General features: G+C 42.7%; 1 protein-coding gene across 8 annotated transcripts in view; it reads right to left on the reverse strand.

Moving 5' to 3' along the window:
• LOC119958146 (zinc finger CCCH domain-containing protein 10-like) overlaps positions 1-24,192 on the reverse strand; it is an 86,482-nt gene that overhangs the window by 24,148 nt on the left and 38,142 nt on the right. For 4 of the 8 annotated variants that reach the window (XM_038786453.1, XM_038786452.1, XM_038786459.1 and 1 more), the window contains 3 exons: positions 7,124-7,175; positions 6,966-6,998; positions 1,852-1,930 (listed from right to left, as the gene is read on the reverse strand). The exons of 2 other annotated variants lie outside the window; for them this stretch is intronic. The gene's annotated coding sequence lies outside the window, so the exon portion shown is untranslated. Of the gene's footprint in view, positions 1-1,851; positions 2,668-6,965; positions 6,999-7,123; positions 7,176-24,192 lie in introns of those variants that run through there. 2 more of the 8 variants (XM_038786454.1, XR_005458968.1) reach the window with 2 other exon arrangements.

Below are 24,192 nucleotides of genomic sequence, written 5' to 3' on the forward strand. Positions count from 1 at the left end.
TGCATTTATATAGCACCTTCCATGCTCTCAGATGTCCCACAGCGAATGAATTGCTTTTGAAGTGCAGTCATCATTGTTTTGTAGGCGAACATTGCAGCCTATTTGCGCACAACAAAGTTTCACAAATAGCAATTGAGGTTAAATGGCAGGATAGTCTGTTGTTTTGGTGTTGCTTGACGAGGCATATTACACCAGTGCTCCTCGGATTTTGCGCCAGGCAGATGGGGTTGCAGTTTAACATCTCAGCCAAACGTGCCATTTCTGGGAATGTAGCATGGCCTCGGTACTGCGCTGAAGTATCAAGACTAGATTGTGTGCTCAAGTCAGAGTGGGCTCAAACCCAGAACCTTCCGACTCTCAGACCCCACACACAAATGATCAAATCATGTGACAGAGCAACAAAAGCTCACCAGTGAAAGAAAGGTTGCCAAGCAATGCAAAGAACACCCAAGTTATCAAGACTAGCACTTTGCGGAGCATGTTCCAGGTGTAGCACATTTTATTGCAGATTATATTCTACATGCTAATAATCCAAGACAAATAAAGAAATGCAGAATATTCAAATGGGAGCATTTACTTTACTGCACGAAAAAATCATGGCATAAATTCACAACCTCCTGGTCCAAGGAAACACAGGTTCAAGAGTCAGTGTTAAAGAGCTGCAGCCCTATCTCCACCCTGTGCTTCCTTTGAAAGTGGTTCCCTGCTGAGAACACTGAAAATGCGCACAGAATTCAGTTCCAGAGGTACGAATGTTAAGTGATCGGACTAGGCACTTAATCACTCACTGAGAATAGCAAACGATAAACTGTCTTGTGAGGTCACTCAATCATTGGCACCAGTGGACTGAGGTATGGTTTTTATTTAGCCAGAAATAGTGGATCAGCAAGCATGTTTATCTCATAGCGGCTAGGAAATTGCTACAATTATTCCTTTTTTTGCGCATGACTTGTGCTATCTGGAATTGGCGCTGGTTTTGCATCTTAGCCACTGACATAGATTTAGTTACTCATCAGGATAATGCAAATATTATTTTCTTTGCGCATGACTTGTGCTTTCCAGAACTGGCTTCAGTTTTGCTTATAGTAGCTTTCACAGAGCTGTTAGTTGTTTGCCGCGGGGGGGGGGGGGGGGGGGGGGGCATCAAGTTTAAATAGCAGTGCAATGGTGAAATAAAAGCTGCAGCTCCAAGATCAGCATTAAGTAAATCCTCCTGCACAGTCCCCTCTCTCCATGCAGGTTTCATGCCAGAAAGCCTGAAAGTACCCCATGCTTTAAATACGAAATAGATTCGTATTTAAAGCCAGCACCTTTATTCTTGAAGAAATTTAGCAACTAATGTTCAACGGCTGAAACAAACAAAATACAGCAAATTAAGGGCGGTGCAGAAATGCAGGGAGGGTAGATTCTTATAACTTGGGAGCCAAGCTCAAGACTTTTCAGAATGAAAATCTGAAGGAACCCTACTGATCCCCTCAGAAGCAGCAACCAGCAGAAGAGTACCTGGCTTTAATTAGGATGTACTTTCCTACATTTGCCACGTTAGTGCAAAAATTCAGTGTAACCGCAAGCAGGGATTCAAATGATAGTTAATGTCGTGTTGAGAATTAAAACACAGATTGATCTTATCAAATCGATGCTAAGAGTTGACTCCAGATTTAGTACACGTTTAGGTTATGTTATTAAGCAATAACACACAATCCAACATTTATATCATGTTCACTTGTACTAATTGCATTTTGACAAAATTCACTTCAAATTGAATGAAAATCTTAAATCTTTGAGATCATTCAGTGTCAATTACAGCATCAAGTATGGTTTTCACTTTAAATAATAGTGAAAGGAACCCACCAGAGTCCGATGAGACAAAGTCCCTTATGTTTTTATGGAAGGCAAAAAGCTCCAACTGTCCATAAAAGGATCAGGTGTACTGAGAGAAAAACAAGAGCAGAATTATTTGCAAGTTGCTGAATTTTCAGGTCACCAAAGCTGGAAGGTAATGTTTCAGGCTATTTGGTACATAGAATATTTCAGCCCTATTTCATGTCAAATACACACAAGTTCTGTGTAATGCCTCATGAGTTACGCTAGTAGTAATCATGCATAAATGGAAAGTGTGCACCCAGGTTATCTCATTTTTAATTTAGTGTGCAAGTGAAAAATTACATAAATTCAATTAAAGTCTACTGAAATTCTCAACTTACTGGGGGCAAAATTTAGTGTTTTTGATACAGAAATAAAAGCATGTGCAACTTCCAATTTGCCTAGTATCAAAGAGAACCAAAGGGCTGATTGAAATCTGTCAGCTGAAGTTTTGTTACTTGGGTGATAAATTGGTGCAAAATAAATTTCCAAGTGTTTGTAAAATCATAAAATGTGCCAGCACAAAAACAGGTACCATTAGTCTGCACCCAGGTTTCCCCCTCAAACCACCTAGTCTAATCCCATATTCTTGCTCATTCTCCATACCCTTTAAAATCTTGCCTTGTTTAATCCCACTCTCCTGTTCCATCTCAAACCTTTTATATTCCTCTTCTTTTTTTTTTAAATAAACATTTTATTGGGGTATTTTTGGTTTAGTGACAACAAAATAAACACGAGCTTTCGGAGCACGGCTCCTTCTTCAGGTGCTCCGAAAGCTCGTGTTTGAAACAAACCTGTTGGACTTTAACCTGGTGTTGTAAGACTTCTTACTGTGCTCACCCCAGTCCAACGCCGGCATCTCCACATCATAACAAAATAAACAACATACATGAAACCATAAGCATTGTGCAAAAGCCATTTACCTCTTGAACAGGTCCCACCCTGATTGACCCCCTACTCTAATCGAAACTACTCCCCCGCCCCCCCCCCCCCCGACAGCTGACGATTAATATCCCGCAAAGAAGCCGACGAACAGTTGCCACTTCCAGGTGAACCCTAACAGTCATCCTCTCAAGGCAAACTTGATTTTCTCTAAAGAGAGAAAGCTAGCCATTTCCAATAGCCAGGTCTCCGACTTCGGGGGCTTTGAGACCCTCCATGCTAATCATATCCGTCTCCGGGCTACCAGGGATGCAAAGGACAGAGCATATTCCTCTTTTTCAAGCGACTAAACGTTTGGCACAGAGTTGGGGCCCCTGCTAGCAGAGATGTATAATGAGTCGGTTGGTAGGAGGAGCTGCCACCCAGGTTATCCCAGGCTTCAATTTCACTCATTTTTAAAAAGGACAAGGATCCAGAGGATAGTGGCTCGTACTGCCTGATATCATTACTAAATGTGGATGTGAAGCTATTGGCATAGGTGCGGGCAACACATATAGAGGACTGTGTGGCGGAGGTGATAGGGGAGGACAAAACAGGGTTTGTGAAAGCTGTCGACAACTATTAGATGACTGTTGAATGTGATCATGGTGCCCCTGGAGGGACAGGAAACGGAAGTGATAGTCTCTATGGATGCAGAGAAAGCATTTGACTGGGTTGAGGGTGGGCGTATTTGTTTGAGGTGTTGGGACAGTTTGAGTTAAGTCTCTGTATCGGGAAGGAGATCAGGGGTGCCCGCAGTCTCCATTGCTTTTCGCTTTGGCGATTGAGCCTCTGCTGTTGGCAATTAGAGACCGTGGGGGGGGGGGGGGGGGGGGGGGTTTATCGTGAGGGGGTCTATGGAGCACCAGGTCTCCCTGTATGTCAATGACGTTTTGCTGTATATTACAAACCCGGAGGAGAGCTTTAATAGGATCATGGGGATATTGGGGGAGTCTGGCTCGTTCTCATGGTACAAACTGAACATGGGAAAGAGCGAGGTGTTCCCGGTCAGTGTGCGGGTGAGGGGAAAGGGTTTGGAGAAGTTGCTGTTTCGGCTGGTCGGGGTGAGTTTCCAATACTTGGGTGATATGAGTGGCGCATAGTTGGGCCCAAGTGCACAAGCTGAACTTAATTAATCTATCTGGTGGATGGGGTGAAAGGGGATTTTAAGAGATGGGTTGTTTTGCCACTGTCATTGACTGGAAGGGACCAGACAGTTAAAATGATGGTGCTGCCAAAGTTTCTGTTTGTCTTCCAAATCTCCCAATTTTTATGCCCAAATCTTTTTTTCAGTAGGGTCAATAGGATGATCTCGGAGGTATGGTGGGTGGGTGGGTGGATCAGGAGGGGGCTCTTGGGAGAGAAACAGACGGAGTGGTGGGTTTGTGTTGTCAATTTGCTGAATTACTACTGGGCAGCAAACATCAAGGTGGTTAGGAAGTGGGCAGTGGGGGAAAGAGGTCGGTGCGGGGGCGGATAGAGGGAGCCTCATGTAGATTGATGAGTTTAAGGGTACTGTCATTGGTACCTCTTCCATTCTCACCGGTCAGGTACTCCACGAGTCCGGTGGTGGTATCAGTGTTACAGGTATGGAATGAATGCTGGCAGCATTAAGATGGAGGGGATGTCACTGTGAGTGGGGTAGAGTGTTTTTGGGACCTATTTGTGGGGGGGAAATTTGCAGAGTTGGGACAGCCAAAGCAGAAGTTCCAGCTACCGAGGGAGGAATAGGTTTCAATGTCTGCAAGTTAGGCACTACATTAGGAAGAGGTTGGTTACGTTTCAGAGGTTAACGCTCCTGGATCTGCAGGATAAAATTTTGTCAGAGGACGAGATTGGGGAGGGAAAGATCACGGACATATATGGGGAGTTGATGGAGAGAGGGCGGTCTTCATTGGAGGGAAAAAAAACACAAATAGGGAGAGGAGCTGGGTGGGGTTGTAGAGGCCGGGCTCCGGAGCGAGGCCCTGCGGAGGGTAAACATGTCCTCATGTGCAAGACTGAGTCTCATCCAGTTCAAGGTGGTGCATCGGGCACACGTGACGGTGTCAAGGATGAGTCGGTTCTTCCCAGGGGCCGAGGATAGGTGCAGGCGGTGCTCAAGGGGAACCGAATTATGTCCATATGTTTCGGGCATGCCCAAAGTTGGAGGAGTTTTGGGAGGCCTTTGCGGGAACTATGTCAAGGTACTGAGGGTGATGGTGGCTCAGAGACCGTGGGTGGCAATATTTAGACTTTTGGAGGGTCCGGGAGTGCAAGTGGGGAGAGAGGCTGGCGTGTTGGCCTTTGCTTCCCTGATAACCTGGAGGCGGATACTGTTCTGGTGGCGGGACTCGGAGACGCCTAAAGCAACGGTGTGGGTGAGTGACTTGGCAGAGTTCCTGCACTTGGGAAAGGTAAAGTTTGCGATCAGCGGCTCAGATGAGGAGTTCTTCTAGAGGTGGAGGTGTTCATCGACTTCTTTGAAGAGTGGTGAAATGTCAACAGGGTGGGGGTGGTTTGGATACTTGTGAAGTTTGCAACGGTTGTTTTCTGATGTTATGTTTCTTTTTTTTCCTGCCTAAAGCTGAAAATGCCTTGAATAAAAATATTTTAAAGTCTATTCGAATCCCTAAGGATTAAAAATAGTATACAAACTGGTGGTAAAGTTAAAATATATAAAGAGAGGAAAATAAGTAAGTGAATAATGATTCATGAAAACGCATTAAGGATGGGCTGGTATTGGCCTCCTTATTTAAGGAAGGATGTAAACGCATTGGAAGCAGTTCAGAGGTTTACAATACATGGAATGGATGGGTTGCCTTATAAGGAAAGGCTGGAGTTTAGAAGAGTAAAAGGTGATTTGATTGAAACATACAAGATCCGGAGGGGTTTCTTGAAAGGGTGGATGTGGAGAGGATGTTTCCTTTTGTGGGAGAATCTAGAACTAGGGTTCAGTGTTTAAAAATAAGGTGTTGTCCATTTAGAACAGAGCGGAGGAGAAATTGTTTCTCAAGAGTGAGAGTCTCTCGAACTCTCTTCCTCAGATGCAATGAAAGCAGAGTCTTTGAATATTTTTACAGCAGAGCTAGATGGGGGTGAAAGGTTATCGTGAGTTGGCAGGAATGTGGAGTTACAGTTACAATCAGAACAGCCATGATCATATTGAATTTTTAAAAATATATATTTTTATTAAAGATTTTCTGTTTTGATCTTATTGAATGACGGAGCAGGCTTGAGGGGCCAATTCTTGCTCCATATATGGAGGCAGGTAATATGTATGCAGGTAGATAGGTATAAAATAGGTATGTATTCTGCTTTAAGAGGATTTAACATTCTTGCACTGAAAATTTTCAATCCCTCCCCACTTCAGTTTTTGTGATTATCTTAAATTTCTGCCCTCGCATTACTGTAATAATCTTGATAAGAGGCCACCCAACTCATGACAAACAGCTTGAATTTCTCAAGTCTACCTTGATAACCAGATCTCCTCATCCTTGATTACATTCCAGTGAACCTATGTTTCATCTATTGCTTCCATAATCCTTCTTAGAAATGTTATGGCCAAAAAAAACTGAACAGAATACTCCAACTGCAGTACAGCCTAAGGCTTTGTACAGGTTCAACATCACTTTCTGACCTCTTGTATCTGTACATTTAAGAAAAAGTCAAGGTTACGGTTTGCTTTACTAATGGCCTTATTCACTTGAACTTCCACCTTCAATGACCTGCGTATCACACAGCAAGGTCCCTCTATTCCTGTCAAAATGTTACTTTTTACAGCATATCTCCTTTCTCGTTCCTTTAAAATGTATTATTTCTACACTGAATTGCATCTGCCACATGTCAGCCCAACTTTTAGCCCACGTCCTCCTGCAGTCTTTCACCATCACTCACTGAAGAGACACAATCAATCAGGAAAATTCTACTGTTCCAAGCAGGCCCTTAATTTCAAGCAACATAGCATTGAGGACAAGAGAATGTTTCAACTAAACTTCAGAAGCAGAGTTTTTAAAATAATTGGTGACATCAGAACTTGTAGCACATGAGTACTACCAATTACAACGGCCAAATTTACAAACTACAAATCAGCTTTTATTTATTTTTTTCAAAAAAAAGAATCTGTTCAAGTCATGTTATGCTGTTTTTAATGACAATGCAGCACAGGATTTCTAGACATTTAAATAACCTGTAGGACTCACCACCTGTTGCCAGTGTTCCTCATTCTGCACCAGCTAGGCAAACCAAAATCAAAAGGCAAGGTGACCAGAACAATCAAAATAAAGGTTGAATGAGACATAAGTATATGCACCTCTTAGTGAATTGAATGTAGAGGCACAAAACTGAAAGATCTACTTACTTTTTTTTAATTACAGAGTTCTGAGAACTGCTCTGTAGGTGCTCCATTGGACCTAATTTTCATGGTGATAAAAAAGGCACATTATACCATCCAGGTGTGTAACATAGTTAATAATTCACTTGAAAGAATAGAACACAATCCAGAATATAATCAAAGAAATAACATTACCTACATCATAGGTCTTTCTCATTCTTCAAATAAAACGGAGCGAGTACAGGTTACCTACATGGACACAATCCCCTCAGACGCTTCACTTTGACGATGATGCCCATTCAGTACCCTTATTGTGACACCATTCATTTGATGCATAATTTTCCACAGTAAGTAGAACAGAGAGTAATATGTAATAGCACAACATTAATGTGTTGCTTTATGTAGATGCAGAAACATAGTACGTAACAATGGTTCATTTTTATGGCATTTCATCAATAGGTGCTATAAGCATGAGTGGCTATCATAAACACCGTTATCACATTTCACAAAGTACTTTGTGCAAGCAGACATTCTCAATCAAAGTGAAAACAGTTTTGCAAAATGTAAAATCTAAAGATAAAGAATTAAACTCTGCTGAACAGCAGTGCCATTCTGTGCAACAATGAGAAAGAACTAGCACACGAGCAAAAGGAAGGTGCCCTTGTACAGTGCAGGAAAAGAGCATATTTGTGCATGCTTTTCCTGAAGCAGGTGTTTCTTAAAAGGATATATCCATACTCGCTTTCCTTTGGCTGATAATGAGGACTTATTGAGAACTTATTCCTACTGGAAGTAATGATGCCTAAATGACACAGAATAGTCAAATTGTGCAGATAGCATATGAATAACATCTAGAATGTTCTCAATTAAAATATATAGTCCAGTAAAATTCAAACTCAGGATTTCTCTCTCCTGCAGAAGATACAAGCTAATTGGTCTTTCAGATCCCAGATACTAAAAAGTGGGTATTGCCATCTTGATGATTTGCAGTGTTTGCTTTAAGTAAAAAGTACTACACAATGCTCAAAACAAAACTCTTTCAAATCAGCAACATCAGAAAAAATAATTGCCGTCAATACCTTGGGATGTCCCCCATCTACTTAACTGAAGTGGCTGGGTCTCCCAGCCTACTCAGCTCATATAATTACTGCTGAATTAAATATATTAGAATTAAATTATTTGAATTTTCACTTTTATAATCTTGGTGGAGAATCATTTACTGTTCCCATTTTGTTGCAGCAGCTTAAGATCATTACTTTTGGCTGCCTTCCCTGCTTTAACTGTTCAGTGATGGATTTTTTGGAAAAGATTTTAAGAGTACAACATAGAACATACAGTACCGAAGGAGCCCATTCGGCCCATCGAGTCTGCACCAACCCACTTAAACTCTCACTTCCACCCTATCCCCGTAATCCAATAACCCCTCCTAACCTTTTTGGTCACTAAGGGCAATTTATCATGGCAAATCCACCTAACCTGCACGTCTTTGGACTGTGGGAGGAAACCGGAGCACCCGGAGGAAACCCACGCAGACACAGGGAGAAGGTGCGGACTCCACACAGACAGTGACCCAGCGGGGAATCGAACCTGGGACCCTGGCGCAAAAAAGTATGAGGAGGTAGATTGTGAAGGCATTGAAAATGGGGAGAGGAAGTAAAATGGAGAAATATCTTTCCAGGGTGCAGGGCAACAACTGGAGGATTCTGCCATCAGTGATGTAATGGAACAGGGCAGTAGACCAGAGTCAGAAGAGTGGAGGATGCAGGCTAGTTAGAGTTGTAGGTGATTTGAGAGTGGGACTTATAACCATTCGACGCAGATTGAAAAACTGCTTTACCTACAGTGGTGCTCAGGAGGGTGACGAGAAATTTTCACCAAATGTGTCTTCTTGGTCCCACACTAGTTTTTATTGCATCTCGGTCCTTTGCCTCAGAATGTGCCGTGACCTCCTAAATATGTGCCAATTTCTGTTACAAGTCCACCTGAACCTCTCCAAAATGGTCTTGGCTGCTCTCACTACAGCAAAACACAGGTATTTTCTGACTGCAACCACTGGTGTATTACCCCTCTTCATCCTCTGATAGTCAACCAACACCAACATCTTTCTGTTGTCTCGCTTGGTGGATTGCACTTCCTGCTTCCACTCTTGCCCAGCCACTAGCCCAGGAAATAGTTTCTCCTCCTACCCTCAACTGTTCGCTGCCTCAGCATCTAAGAAGGTGAGCTTCTGAGCCTGTATGCTCTCCACTACAATGAACATCGACCCCTCTGCATAGGATTCCCCTTCTCTACCCCAATTTATCCCATCTGCTATTCTAACATTCATCTCAACACCATTACCTTTGGATTCCACTACTCCACTCCTCTCTCACTCTCCTTGCTCAGTAAACCAGCTTATCCAAAACTCTCATGCCTGCTTCTCATCCAGTACCAAATCTTAACTGACCATTTTTTCACATGTGAAACACTCTAACATTTTTCAAAGTTTAAGCTACTTTATGCAAGTTGCAGTCAGAGTAATTCCCTGCATGGTGGATCCATTTGATCATGCCAACTAATGGGATGGACACCCTTTTTACGCACTGTCCCCAAATGTAATCACCACTATCAAATAACATTAACACTCGCTGCAGTTTTTTGGAACACAGGAAGGAAATCTGCCATCATGGCCGACATGATCTACTCCAGACCCACAGCAATATGGTTGTCTCATAAATGCCCTCTGAAATGGCCGAACTAGCCACTCAGTTCAAGGGCAATTAGTGATGGGCACTAAATGCTGGCCCAGCCGGTGATGCCCACATCCAATTGTCGAGTAGCAGATTTGACAGACAATAAAGTTAATTCTGTTGATGTGCATTAATTGGCCAGCATGAAGAAATGCAGTTGGACAAAGCTGAAGGATGAGCTCTTTATAATGGAAAATATTTCCAGAACACAATGAGACCTACCAGGAAATTAAGCACAGGATAAAGCATCATTCCTACGGAACTCATCTCCAAACTCCGTGGCATTGGCCTCGGCTCCTCCCTCTGCGACTGGATCCTGAACTTTCTAACCGACAGGCCACAATCAGCAAAGATAGGCAACAACACCTCCTCCACGATCATCCTCAACACTGGTGCCCCACAAGGCTGTGTCCTCAGCCCCCTACTATACTCCTTATACACCTATGACTGTGGCCAAATTCCCCTCCAACTCTATTTTAAAATTTGCTGATGACACCACCGCTGTGGGTCGGATTTCAAACAATGACGAGACAGAGTACAGGAATGAGATAGAGAATCTGATTAACTGGTGCAACGACAATAATCTCTCCCTCAATGTCAACAAAACGAAGGAGATTGTCATCGACTTCAGGAAGCGTAGTGGAGAACATGCCCCTGTCTACATCAATGGGAACAAAGTAGAAAGGGTCGAGAGCTTCACGTTTCTGGATGTACAGATCACCAACGGCCTGGCCTGGTCCCTCCATGCCGACACTATAGTTAAAGAAAGCCCACCAACGACTCTACTTTCTCAGAAGGCAAAGGAAATTTGGCATGTCAGCTACAACCCTCACCAACTTCTACAGATGCACCATAGAAAGCATTCTTTATGGTTGTATCACAGCTTGGTATGGAGCCTGCTCTGCCCAAGACTGCAGGAAACTACAAAAGGTCGTGAATGTAGCCCAGTCCATCATGCAAACCAGCCTCCCATCCATTGACTCTTATCTATAATTTCCGTTGCCTTGGAAAGGCAGCCAGCATAATTAAGGACCCCACGCACCCTGGACATACTCTCTTCCACCTTCTTCCGTCAGGAAAAATATACCAAAGTTTGAGGTCACATACCAACTGACTCAAGAACAGCTTCTTCCCTGCTGCCATCAGACTTTTGAATGGACCTAGCTCGTATTAAATTGATCTTTTCTCTACACCTTGCTATAACTGTAACATTATATTCTGCATTCTCTCCTTCCTTTCCTATGTACGGTATGCATTGTTTGTACAGCATGCAAGAAACAATACTTTTCACTGTATACTAATACATGTGACAATAATAAATCAAATCAAAATCAGCTTGTGCAAGAGCTGTGGGAAAATAGCGGTGCAGTGACAATCAGATAAAAGCACCAGAAAGACTAGATGAGGTTAGAGGTAGGTGATGAAGGATTTGTAAACAAGAATAGGGATGTGAGATGACCCATGTGCTGGGGAAAGCCTGTATTTTATTTTGTGGAATTTCCCTTTAAGAACAAATTGGGCTCGGGATTAATTTGAAAAAGGTGGGGCGGCATGGTGGTGCAGTGGTTAGCACTACTATCTCATGGCACGGAGGTCCCAGGTTCGAATCCTGGCCCTGGGTCACTGCCAGTGTGGAGTTTGCACATTCTCCCAGTGTTTGCGTGGGTCTCACCCCCACAACCCAAAGATGTGCTGGCTAGGTGGATTGGCCACGCTAAATTGCCCCTTAATTGGAAAAAAATAATTATTTTTTTTAAATGAAAACGATTTCATTTGTTTCCTGATTAGGACATCATTAGGCTCCAAGAAATACCCATGTGATCTGGGGCGACTTTGGGGATGAACAGTTAAGAAGCAATGGGTAAATAGAAAGATAATTCTGGTGGGAGGAGAGGCAGGTTTTAAAAAAAAATTTCTGCATAAATTCTCGACGTTCTGAACTGCCAAAGAGAAAACAAGCATGGCTCTCTCCGAATGGAATAATATTCTGTTTGGCAGCCTTTGAACAGATCCTGGTGTGAGAATACAGCAGACTTTTTACTGTGTGTGTTATACAGTTGGAAAGGACAGAACGTTGAAGACAAAGAATGAGGGATAGCGGATTTGATGATACCCATTGCAGTTCAAAGTGTGCCAGAGCCCACCAGACTGTTTAAAGGGATTGGAAAAGGAGAGTCTCTGGGGTTTTTATTCCATCGAGATTGTCATAACCCAAGTATGAGAGAGTTCATAGACATGCACCTAGTTGATGGTAACCATGCTTGGGACTTTAGACTGCTGATAGATGCAAGAGACAAAATGATTGGATGGGACACGATAAATCCTGCATACGAGAGTTGGGGAAACTGAAATTACGCATGTTCCCACATTTGTGAAAGTAGTAATGGGAGTACTTGCAGCTACACAAGTATCTTTGGTCATATTGACTACATAAAACAAAATTACCACTTTTCTTAAAATATCCATCAACTGTTAATGTTTCAATTATATTGATTTTTGCTGGTTTAAAGCAAAATCGTGTCCAGTGGTTTGCTTTCAAGTGGTGTTGTGGGAATTCCTTTCTTTTTAAAGAGACTGTGACAAATAAGTGAGTAATACTTGGCATGGAACAGGATGCAAACTGCAGTTTTGTAAAACATCTCATGTATAATGGACATCAGGAAATTGTCAAGGAGAGAATTTGTGAAGTTAAGTCTAGTGGTAATGAAAGTGCAGAATAGGATTTCAGCAGGAGACAGGGGAGCAGAGGGGGTCAAAGTTATGAAGGTAGAAGCAAAGAGCCACGCTGCAGCTTATAGTTCAACCTGAGTAATCAGCTGGAGGGGAATCAAGTCCGTGGTTGTTGGCAGGAACAGCATAAATTGTATTTGATCTTCTTGATTTTTAAATTAGCAAGAAAAAGAAGAAACATTAGAGTTTGAGGACAGGTGATAATGCTATGGACGCCGGGGAGGTCATTGACTTTGAACAAGATTTTATTTTATTAAAATAAATTTAGAGTACCCAATTGATTTTTCCAATTAAGGGGCAATTTAGCGTGGCCAATCAACCTACCCTGCACATCTTTGAATTGTGGGGGTGAGACCCACGCAGACACAGGGAGAATGTGCAAACTCCACACGGACAGTGACCCAGAGCCGGGATTGAACCTGGGACCTCGGCGCCGTGAGGCAGCAGTGCTAACCAGACATTTTAATGTTGTATGGACAAAAGCTGAACTGAAGAGATTCAAAGAGAATTGCGGAAGAAGCAGTGCTAAAGATAGACATTCAAGTGATGAATCCAAGGACCTGGAAGGAGAACGGGAAACGAGCTATGCAGCAATAGTTTCAGGACACGAGGAACAGTGTCTGAACAAAGGAAGCAATCAACTTTGCTAGAGAGAGGGCGGCACGGTGGCTACCGCTGTTGCTTCGTGGCGCCGAGGACCCGGGTTCAATCCTGGCCCCGGGTCACTGTCCGTGTGGAGTTTGCACATTCTCCCAGTGTCTGCGTGGGTCTCCCCCTACAACCCAGAAAGATGTGCAGGGTAGGTGGATTGGCTCTACTAAATTGCCCCTTAATTGGAAAAATGAATTGGGTACTCCAAATTTATTTTTTATAACTTGGCTAGCGAGCACTGGGCAGGAAAGTAGTTGAGTAATCAGGTGTGCAGAGGAAAGAGAGAAAACAGGAGGATGATCTGGGATTGTTCCCTCCCCCCCCGCCCCCGCCAAATAATTATTTAGTCATCATCAGGCATTTGTTAAATAAATTAATGAAGTATCAGGGCTACATCATAAGGCTGTGTAAATGGCCAATACTGATGAACTTCCCGTGGTCATACGCTATACCTAGCAGCACCATAATGAAGGCAAAAGACAGCCTCTACTTACAGTTGAACAGGCAATGAAAAAACGGCAATTTAGTCACGCTAGCAGTTATGCCAGGTAACATTTATTTAAGAATAAAATTCCATCCGAAATGTACAGTACGGGATGGGGGCAGGAATGGATAGGAATATGAAATCAAAGGCTCGATGCATTGAAATGTTCACAGGTTCTACTAACAATGTGATCATATCAGGTTCTACTAACAATTGTGGCCATATCTGTAGTTGCTTTCTTTTGGAAAAGCTGGGTACATGTAGCAGCAACATTTTCCCCTCAGTAGCAGTACTGCACTTTGATCTTTCCTAGCTAAAATAGAACATATTGGTTACAGTATAGTTTTCACTACAATTATTGTTATGTTTAAAACTAAAATGTATTCTGCAGAGCTTATTTTCATGTGATAACTACATTGGGGTGCACCCTCGATGCACATCAGTTTCAGTGAAGTTGTAACTTTTGAGTGTGTAAAACTAGGCAGGGCTGTAGTCAATTATCCTCCAATAAAAACATTGACTTGCAGATGTGTTTAAAAAAGTGACCAAACATTTAATTATCACAAAAAAACTAACAAGGAAGTGTTTTCAAAAGCCATCAATTTAATAATTGAATTGTCCTGAACCAAACACCATAGTTTGTTTTGAAAATTATCTTCATGGTTTCTTTCTCCAGTGAGTCTGGCCAATTGCAGTACCAAGAGTTCCAGTTTACCTACTTACAAGGAACTACTCCAATGTGCTCCCTCGCAGGGCTTTCGGTCTCGACTTCTTGATACAAATTAAAGTGACTACCAGTCAATTTAACCTACACTCATTGCCCACTGAGCCCAAAACCTAATCACAAACCAAGGATCGGATTATCAATACAACGTATCTCCCTTTCTCATTGCTCCAACACAAAGAGGGTGAGAGAAAGACCTCCCTATCAAAGGGCAACTTCACAAGGGCATTAAAAAGCCTCTTCCTAACAAAAAGGAACTGTTGGAATCATCCCACTATTTAGTTATTACATGCAAAGTAGCAATTTCTGTGAATTATTGAAAAGCTAAATAGAAGCACTAAGATTTAATTGAATTTTGGAATTAGGAAAGTGTGTGTGTGTCGGGGGGGGGGGGTCCTCCATTTCTTTCCCTTCATGATTCAGTGGGGGGGGGTGGTTCTATGAGCAGGGAGCACCTGCCAATATTTCAACTAGGTTCAAGACCCATTTTTTGAATGTTATTTCTGAAGCTTTCTAAAAATGAATAATTCGGACAATGTCAATTACCCCTACCCCACATTACTTAACCCAGCAAGGTGCAAAAGAAAAGCGAGCTAAATTAGGTGGTAGTGAGAGTATAAGCTTGGGTTTAATAAGTCTGAAGAATGGCATCTGACAGGTGATCCCCACTCACCTGTGCCCTCCAATCTCCCTCTCACCATTGGCTATTTTCCTTACCTTTCTCTACTTTACTGATGAAAATAGTCAGATGCACTTTTCTACATGTTCTTCCCCACCTTGAATCCCCAAAGTGCTATAGTCAAGACTCATGGCATAGTTCCCTATTTTTACTCATTAACTAATACCTCCACATCAGAAATCATAAGATTAAGACAACTTCCAATGCATTAAGCAGCAAACACAAGAACTCAAGCTACAATCCTACATTTAACCTGCCCGTTCTCAGATTTTCCATAACGTTACCATCCTAAACAATCTATTGCTGTGCTTCTGGTGGTGCTAACAGCAGCCCCATTCTCAAACCAAGAGAAAAATCTGGTCTGGGTTTTCACTCCTGATTGTCATTTACTGTAAGCATACAAGAACAAGTGCTGCTCTCATGGTTTACTCATTTACCACCACCTATGCCTCAGCTCACTTTCAGGAGACCATTGCCTATTCTGTACTTGCATTTCACAGCCAGAAGAAAACCTGACCACGATCTACTGCGTTTCTCACCAGGAACTTATACTTCATACATCAAAGACCCCAACACCTGCATCAAATGGTTAAACTCAAGTCAAAACCTACTGAACCAATGATGCCAACTCACCACTCTGTATAGTCTAGCTCTGGTTGACTGCAACAGCTTGAAAGAAAGGCCAGAGGAGCCTAATTGCTTAGAAGCAGCAGCACAACAGACTCGCATAAGAGGACTCTATGCAAAGAAAAATAGGGTTGCAAAATTTTTGATATCCAAGAAGCGCCCGTGGCATAGTTTTCCAGTTTATTTCTCTAAAACAAACTGATGCCACATAAAAACAAAATTGTTCAGTATATTTTCCTTCTTGCTCCTCCAACTAATTTAATATTTTCTGTAAAAGTACTGGAGTTGAATTAAGCTCTAATTATATGGACCTTCATAATTATCTACTACCAAACTTCCTTGGGCTTATTTTATTGACCTAAGTTCACACACAGCATATATTAATGACCTATCATTTTGGAATACAGCAAAATACTGTGAACAGGATGGTTTAACTTCCATGGCCTCAAAACTGTAGTCTATTCAATAAATTATTTTGAATGGAGATGTTTCTGGGAAGTTGTTTCCCTTCAAAGTTAGACAGCATGAGCATATCTTTGTGAACTTCATTAGTTGGAAACACACTGCCAACGGCAAATGAAAAAACAAGGTTACACTTTCACCTTGATTGATGTAATTGTTCTTTTCCACTCTATTCACCCCCCCCCCCCTCCACCCACATTCTATATTTACCATTCTCACTTAAAAGGCCTCTTCCAGTCAATATCTAACCTTATCCAGACTGAATATTCCATTCGACAACTTTTCATTGCACAAGTTATTTCTAGTCTCGTCAGTCCCTCTTACTTCCCTGCCCGATATTGTTAACGTAACCTAAATACTTTTATCTTCATTTCATTCCATTCTGGAACCCCACGTTATTTATCCCTTTTTCTTCAGTGTTAAGATCACGAGAGATCACATTCCTTTTCCTTATATCCAAGGGCTTTTAGATGCCAACTTTCGTATCAACCCAATCATGACGTATCGATTCTTGGTCTAGTGAACAAATTGTTTCCTCCTTTAGAATCCTGGGTTAATTTTTTTTAAATTCAATTTTACGGATTGTGGGCAGCACCAGCGAGACCAGCATTCGTTGCTCACCTTTTAGAAGATGGTGGTGGCAATATATTTCCAAGTCAGGATGGTGAGTGACTTGGAGGGAAACTTCCATGTAGTGGTCCCATGTATCTGTTGCCATTGTCCTTCTAGATGGTAGTGATTTGGAAGGTGTTGCCGATGGGACCTTGGCGAGTTCTTGCAATGAATCTTGTAAATGGTACACACTGCAGTTACTGTGCACTGGTGCTGGAGGGAGTGAATATTTGTGGAAGGGGTGCCAATCAAGCAGGCGGCTTTATTAATAATAATAATAATAATCACTTACTGTCACAAGTAGGCTTCCATGAAGTTACTGTGAAAAGCCCCTAGTCGCCACATTCCGGCGCCTGGTCGGGGAGGCTGGTACGGGAATTGAACCCGCGCTGCTGGCCTTGTTCTGCATTACAAGTTGATGATGTCAAGCTGTGAATGTTGTTGCAGCTGAACTTATCCAGACAAATGGGGAGTATTCAGTCAAACTCCTGTTGTGCCTTGTAGGTGGTGGACAGGTTTTGGGGAGGTCAGGTGGGGAGTTACACGTCACGGGATTCTTAGCCTCTGACCCGTTCTTGGAGCCACGGTATTTATGTGGCTGGGTCCAGTTGTTTCTGGTCAATGGTAACTCCCAGATAGTGAAGGATTCAGTGATGGTAATGCCTTTGATTGTCATGGGGCAACGGTCAGAGTCTTTCTTGTTGAAGATGGTCATTATCTGGCACTTGTGTGGCACTAATGTAACTTGCCATGTTAGCCCAAGCCTAGATATTGTCCAGGTCTTGCTGCATTTGCATGCGGACTGCTCCAGTATCTAAGGAATCACAAATGGTGCTGAACATTTACATCAGCGAACATCCCCACATCTGACCATATGTTGGAAGGAAGGTCATTGATGAAGCAGCCGAATCTGGATAGGCTTAGGATACTGGACCTGCAGTGATATTGTTGACTGACCTTTGCATGAGCTATGACTTCAACCGGTGGAGATTTACCCTGATTCCCATGGACTCCAGGTTTGTTAGGGCATCCGCAATCAAGTGCTGCCTTGGTGTCAAGGGCAGTCACTCTCACCTTTGGAGTTCAGCTCTTGTATAATATTGTCACAAATAGGCTTACATTAACACTGTAATGAGGTTACTGTGAAAAGCCCCTAGTTGCCACACTCCGGCACCTGTTTGGGTATACGGAGGGAGACTTCAGAATGTCCAATTCACCTAACAGCACGTCTTTCGGGACTTGTGGGAGAAAACCGGAGTACCCGGAGGAATCCCACGCAGACACGAGAACGTGCAGACTCCGCAGTGACCGAAGCTCGGAATCGAACATGGGTCCCTGGCACTATGAAGCAACAGTGCTAACCACTGTGCTACCATGCCATCCATCCATGTTTGAGCCAAGGCTGTAATGAGTTCAGCTGAATGACCTTGACGGAATCCAAGCAGAGAGTCAGTGAGCAGGTTATTGCTCAGTTCCACTCGATAGCACTGTTGATGAATCCTTCCATCATTTGTACTGATGATTGGAGAGTAGATTGGTGAGGGCGGTAATTGGCCACGTTGAATTTGTCCTGCCTTTTGCGTACATGATATACCTGAGCAATTTTCTGCATTGCTGGGTGGGTGCCAGTGTTGCAGCTGTACTGGGACAATATGTGGGAGGGGTTAGCTCAGCTGGTTAGTGATGCAGAGCAAGACCAGCAGCACTGCTTCAATTCCTGTACCAGCAGGTTATTTGTGATGGCACCGCCTTCTCAATCTTGCCAGAGGTGTAATGATCCTCAGGTTAAACCAGCACCAGTCAGCTCTCCCCCTCAAAGGGGAAAGCAGCCTATGGTCATCTGGGACTATGGCGACTTTACTAGTGTACTTGGGCAGCTCGACTGGGGCACGGCCAGTTTTGGAACACATCTTCTGTGTTATTGCCGGAATATTGTCAGGGCCCATAGCCATTGCAGTATCCAGTGCCTTCGGCCATTTCTTGATATCACGTGGGGCAAATTGAATTGGCTGAAGACTGGCATCGGTGATGTTGGGTACCTCTGGAGGACTCCATTAGGTCCTTCCAGCTGAAGATCATTGTGAATGCTTCAGCCTAATCTTATGTGCTGGGTTCCTCATCATTGAGGATGGGAATATTTGCCCTGCACAATCTACAATTGGATGTGGCAGGACTGTAGAGCTGAGATCTGATCTGCTGGTTGTGAGAACGCTTAGCCTGATCACTCGGGGCTTATGTTGTTTGGCATGCTAGTCCTGTTGTAGCTTGTATACTTGCGTTGTCATATTAACAAGAGACTCAATACCTCCATACACAAATTCCTCTTACCTTAGAAGGTGAGTGAACAGCTTTCGGAGCTAGATGCTTCAGTTGTTTACTAAAATGGTATCTTATCGGGCATAACTGCTACTGTACCATTTACTGTCCATCCCTGGTTGCCTGGAGCTCGCAGACCTTCAACTGCAGCAGTGCTTGTGCTATTGATTCTCTCACAGTGTGAAGTAGGGAATTTCATGTGTACCCAGGAACAATACCTGTTAATACTGTAGTGATGGGGAACTTGAAAGTGATGTTTTCCAATTCCTTGATGCCCTTGCCCTTTTCAATGATAGAAGCCCAAGGAAGGCATTGAACACTTTCTGTAGAGTATATGAAGCCCAAGGAAGGCATCAAAAGCTTTCTGTAGACAATATGTATCTGCAGCCAGTGGGCCGGTGGTAGCTATCACCATTAAGAAGCCATTTAAGTTCCAAGCACAGGTTTGGGTACAAACTACATCATCTGGTGGTGTGAATGGAGCTGAACACAACCAGCCAACACCTGGATCCACTCTTGGCTTTTGCAGAGGGACAGTCATTGACCCAGGTATTGTATCAAAGATACTTCTCTTTAAGACCTCTTGCAGTGATGTTCCATAGATGCAATGACTATTTAACAACCCAACTTCCTTTGCGTCAAGTATGACTGAACCTCACCCACCCTAACCTCCCCTTCACTTCCAGTTCATATTTTATGAGGCTCCAGTCTCCCCCTGCCACTCAAAAACTACCTTCCTGTTGAAGACTGCTACGCCTGCCTCCCCTCTGGCATTTCAGCTCAGATCCATATCTCCACCAAGGCAAAGATTAGGCTGAAGCCAGGAGTTCTGACAGAACAAGACCATGCAGCTTATTTGTGATTAAGTGTTGACATTTATCATTGCGACACTACCTTACGTGAAAATGTTATTTTGTTTGGAATTTGAATGATTTTTATGAGTTTTCATACCGATATTGCATCGGTGGTTCATCCACCATAGCTGAATTAATTCAAACTTTCACACCTAATTAACGATTACAGGAGGCTGAAGGGGAAAATAAATGATACATGTTTTTTTTTTAATGCAGGCGTGATTTCAGGAAAGCATTCAATGTGTCCCAAGTGGATTCTATTTGGGCACCAAACTCATCAAGAAATATTCTGATGGACAAGTACCAAAGAGCATAACATTTCTTCACTTAATTTCTTTCCCGAATCACAGAACAATCTGTATGGCAAGAAAAGTGGACTGGACCAGAAGAATAATTGAAACCAAAAGTCTTGCAGGTCAACAAAAAAAGTGTATTCTTCACTAGAATTAATTCCAGATGTGATCAGAGCAGAGATGGCTGGGAATTAGCTGAAAAGCAGAGATGGTGAATTTTGGACCATGCTATCAACTGTTTCGGCACCATGCTGATCCGAGCAGAGTTCACCAATTCAGGGGCTACCTGAAACCAGGAAGGGCAACTACAGACTAAGGTTAGAAATTCCTGTAATCAGCAGTAACAAGAGTCCCAAGACATTATGTACCCTTTCCATCAGAGAACCTTTGAGGCTTGCGCTCCAATACCAATGTAGTCCATGTTGCCCGTCACAATAATGTGTCAGGACAAAAGCTGAAGCAATGGAAACAACGTTCATCTTCTTCAAAGTTATACTTCGATGACATCTTATGTTTTCCCCATTGCCAAACATGTTCAACCAAACAACTGTGGATTACAAGCCACTGTTCAGTTTGGCACATAATGACCTCTTGGGAGGTGTATTGAAAGGGTATTGCAAGGTAATTGCCATTTGTAAAACTGCAAGATTGCAGTCTAGCAAACATTTAGAGTCAAGGAGAAAAGGGGAGCCTGTATTCAGTTGTCAAGAAAGTGAAGAAAGCCAAGCGGGGAAGACAAATGTGCAACTTGACCTTTCATGACACAGCATCAATAGTTGCAACAATACAGATTATGACAAGCATGACAAAATAAAATTTGAAGTTGAACTGTATTCTATCTTCATGTGTAATTCTTAGCACTGAGCGGTAAAAATAAATATTTGTTTAGCTACATGAACAGGATTTGTTTGGGGAATTTCCATTTTCTTGTATCCATTCACCAAGTTAGGCATTCCACTTCTTTGGATTTTTAAAATAAATGTAACTGCAGTGGCACTTACAAACTTTCCTATTTATTTATCGATTTTTATCAAGGTGTGTGCTGGGGAATGAAATACTTTCCATTTTAGACACTCATTGAGCACTTCGTACAACACAGCGAGACAGAGAACAATGCTTCCCCCACTCACAATCTAAATCAATCTTAAGACTGTACCACTATAACACCTCAATTTTCCAGTGACCTCAGTGCGATTATCAATCTAGTGCTGAATTTGGGGCAATGAATCTATTCCCACTGCAAACTGGTCTGTGAATATTAACTTTATAAAGTGGGTGCAGTCTAAAGTCATGTTACAGGACTAGAAAGGATGCGAATGGAACAAAATTCCACCATGACAAAAAAGTAGAAAATCTGGAAAATTGGATAATTTTCTAACAGTTGTAAAAATCAAACTGATTTATGTTCATTATAGAAAGAAATGCCATCCTTAACTCAGTCTGGCCTGTGTGCAACCCTTGTATCACATGAACATGTCCATCTGAAATGGCCTAGCAGGTTACTCATCTCAGGGCAACATTATATGAAATCAAAGGATGGCGTAAAGAGCAGTTATTTAGATTGGAGGAACGTAGAAACCAGTATTCTACAAGGGTTGGGGCAGAGACAACTGTTGTTTATAATTTACATTAATGATTTGGAATTAACTGTTTGCCGATGATCCCAAATGGGAAGTTATAGTCACCATTTAGGAAAAATGCAATTATGAGACATTAGAAAATTTGCAGTCAAGTGATAAATAAATTTTTAACATGGATAAATGAGTTGGTGTACTTTGGCTGTAAAAAGAAAACAGAAAACCCACCTACACCTTAGCAAATAAATTGAATGGGGTGCAGGAGCAAACTGAATCTAGGGATACAGGTGAACAAATAAAACAAAATAATGCTGGTCAGCAAATCAATTAAAATGTTAATACAATGGGCTATATTGCTATAGGTATCGAATTTGTTAAGTAAATGTTACACTGAATTTGCATGCGAACCTGGTCAGAGTGCACGGTGCAGAGTTCTGGGAAAAAAATAATTCTGGGGATGATATGGGGGTCAAAAAGTTAAGACCTGATAATTATTTTAAAATTCTGAATTAGGTACAGCACGGTGGCGCAGTGGGTTAGCCCTGCTGCCTCACGGCGCCGAGGTCCCAGGTTCGATCCCGGCTCTGGGTCACTGTCCGCGTGGAGTTTGCACATTCTCCAGTGTTTGCGTGGGTTTCGCCCCCACAACCAGGATGCGCAGGGTAGGTGGATTGGCCACGCTAAATTGCCCCATAATTGGAAAAAATGAATTTGGTACTCTAAATTTTAAAAAAATGAATGAGTTAGAATGGCAAGAATGCTTCCATCCATGGCAGAATCCAAAACTAGGGGCAATAAATACAAGATGGTTCCGAATAAATCCAATCCAACAGAGAAATCAAGAGTTGCAGAATGTGGAACATTGACCAAAGGATGTAGTGGAGGTTAATAGCTTGGATTCTTTCAAAAAGACAAATATACATGAGGGAAAGGAGAATAGAAAGTTGAGATGAGGTAGATGAGACTTCTGTGGGACTATTAACACCAGCAGACAAGTTGGGAGGTTTCTGTGACACATTGTCAGTGTTACACACGTGAGAACAGGCAATAAACACAATGACAGCAAGCCCTACACCCAAAGGATGGAAAAAGATTTATAACAGACATTCACTCAGCAGCTTGAAGGAACTTGGGCCTCTATCCCGGGAGGTAAAAAAGTTCTAGTTCGATCTAACCAACTGGGCCACCCATAACTCATCACTGCCCCAGGCATCAGCTTCTCTGCTGTAATAGTAGGCCATTCAGCCCATCGAGTCTGCACCAGCCCTTGGTAAGAGCACCCTGCTTAAGATCAACTCCCCATCTATCCCCATAACCCAGTAATCCCATCTAACATTTTGGACACTAAGGGACAATTTAGCATGGCCAATCCACCTAACCTGCACATTTTTGGACTGTGGGAGGAAACGGGAGGACCCAAAGGAAACCCACACAAACACGGGGAGAACGCGGAAACTCCAGTCACCTGAGGCCAGAATTGAACCCGGGTCTCTGGTAGCGGAGGCAGCAGTGCTAACACTGTGGCGTGTTTCAAATGTTTTCTGCAAGTTAAATAGCCACATCTATTAAATACAGTGGGGGGGGGGGGGGGGGGGGGGGGGGGAGAGAGAGAGAGAGAGAGAGAGAGAGAGAGAGAGAGAGAGAAAGAAAGAGAGAGACTTAACCAGGCAGGAATCACTTTTTTAAAAAACATTCAGAATACCCTATTATATTTTTTTCCAATTAAGGGGCAATTTAGTGTGGCCAATCCACCTACCCTGCACATCTTCAGGTTGTGGGGGTGGGACCCACACAGACACGGGGAGAATGTGCAAACTCCACACAAAGACTAACCCGGGTCCTCAGTGCCGTAGGCAGCAGTACTAACCACTGCGCTGCACAATCTACCTTCTTACACACACCCATATGCCTAGAGATTTGCTGCTCTTAAATTTCTTCCTGAAGATAAAACTCATGATGTATACTCCAAAAAAATGGCAAAGAGGGCTCAAAAATTGAAGTTACAACCAGGCTCCCTGATAATTCAGCAAGATAATATGTGGAGGAATAAAGAATAGAGATCCCAGGGTGGTGCTTAGTCTGTACAGAGTTCATTAATTTTAGCTATAGTGGAATGACTCTCCAACACACACACACACATACCCCTCCCGTCAACTGGCCTCAACAACCCAGGTTAGGAGAAAAGCCAGGGTCCCCTATACTGAGCACTGACCCATTAACTTTGATTGAAGTGCATATATGGATGACAAGGACAGACAAGATCATATTTTGCCATGAAGCAAACTGCATTGAATGACCAGGTATGGGATTTTTTTTTTAAATAATGGAATCACATTTGTTATCTTCTGGTCCTGTGGC

The sequence above is a fragment of the Scyliorhinus canicula genome, chromosome 28 (genome assembly GCF_902713615.1).
Source record: "Scyliorhinus canicula chromosome 28, sScyCan1.1, whole genome shotgun sequence".
NCBI classification, from domain to species: domain Eukaryota; kingdom Metazoa; phylum Chordata; class Chondrichthyes; order Carcharhiniformes; family Scyliorhinidae; genus Scyliorhinus; species Scyliorhinus canicula.